This window comes from Ranitomeya imitator, chromosome 1 (genome assembly GCF_032444005.1).
Source record: "Ranitomeya imitator isolate aRanImi1 chromosome 1, aRanImi1.pri, whole genome shotgun sequence".
Lineage (NCBI taxonomy): Eukaryota > Metazoa > Chordata > Amphibia > Anura > Dendrobatidae > Ranitomeya > Ranitomeya imitator.
In genome coordinates, this window is record NC_091282.1 from 373,335,537 (window position 1) to 373,337,064 (window position 1,528).

Consider the following 1,528-nt stretch of genomic DNA (forward strand, 5'->3'; position numbering starts at 1 on the left):
TCAATTCCATCTGCTCAGTCCCTGCCCAATCCCTTTAAATATCTCCCAGTAGACACACACCATTGGGCTGGGGAGGCTGGGGAGACCCTCCCTCTCCTGACGGGAGATATGCAGATTAAGCTGTGACATCACGGGATTCCCTCTCCAGATCACGTGGTGCTGCTTCCCGCGCTCTTCAGTCAGTGAGGTGGCTGAGGATGCAGCTGGTGAGGGGGCTGAGGGGAGGTGGGCACGGTGAATGCCCATTCCACTCTAAGTGCAGAATTGCACACTGTGAAAAATGCAATAACCCACGTACACTTACCTGCCCTCTAATGTTAGCAACATTTCAGCATTTAAAAATTATTTTTTTTTAACCCCTTCAAGATTTTTTTTAAGATCACAAATTCATAAAACAGGCAAGTCCTACAGTGTACAAATGAACCTTAAATCTTAAAAATGATATGCCACGCTTCGGAATAGTAATAGTATATTTTTCTTTAAATTATATATATACAGTATACACACATTTATTATTATAGCGCCATTTATTCCATGGCGCTTTACATGAGGAGGGGTATACAAAATAAAAACAGGTACAATAATCTTAATGAATGCAAGTCACGACTGGTACGTGAGGAGAGATGACCCTGCGAGGGCTCACAATCTACAAGGGAGGGATGAGTGAGGATACAGTAGGTGAGGGTAGAGCTGGTCATGCAGCGGTTTGGTCGATTGGTGGTTACTGCAGGTTGTAGGTTTGTCAGATGAGGTGGGTCTTCAGGTTCTTTTTGAAGGTATCCACGGTAGGCGAGAGTCTGATGTGTTGTGTTAGAGAGTTCCAGAGTAGGGGGGACGTGCGGGAGAAATCTTGTATGCAATTGTGGGAAGAGGAGATAAGAGGGGAGTATAGAACTAGATCTTTGGAGGATCGGAGGTTGCGTGTAGGTAGGTACCGGGAGACGAGGTCACAGGTGTATGGAGGACACAGGTTGTGGATGGCTTTGTATGTCATGGTTAGGGTTTTGAACTGGAGTCGTTGACAGAAAGGAGAGGCCAGGGAATAGTGTGTGTGTGTGGGGGGGGGGGGGTATTGGGACAGGTGGATTAGTCGGGCAGCAGAGTTTAGAATAGATTGGAGGGGTGCGAGAGTGTTAAGGTACCGTCACACTAGACGATATCGCTAGCGATCCGTGACGTTGCAGCGTCCTGGCTAGCGATATCGTCCAGTGTGACACGCAGCAGCGATCAGGCCCCTGCTGTGATGTCGCTGGTCGGGGAAGAAAGGCCAGAACTTTATTTCGTCGCTGGCTCTCCCGCTGACATCGCTGAATCGGTGTGTGTGACACCGATTCAGCGATGTCTTCGCTGGTAACCAGGGTAAACATCGCGTTACTAAGCGCAGGGCCGCGCTTAGTAACCCGATGTTTACCCTGGTTACCATCGTTAACGTAAAAAAACAAACACTACATACTTACCTACCGCTGTCTGTCCTCGGCACTGTGCTTCTCTGCTCTGGCTGTGAGCGCCGGGCAGCCGGAAAGCACAG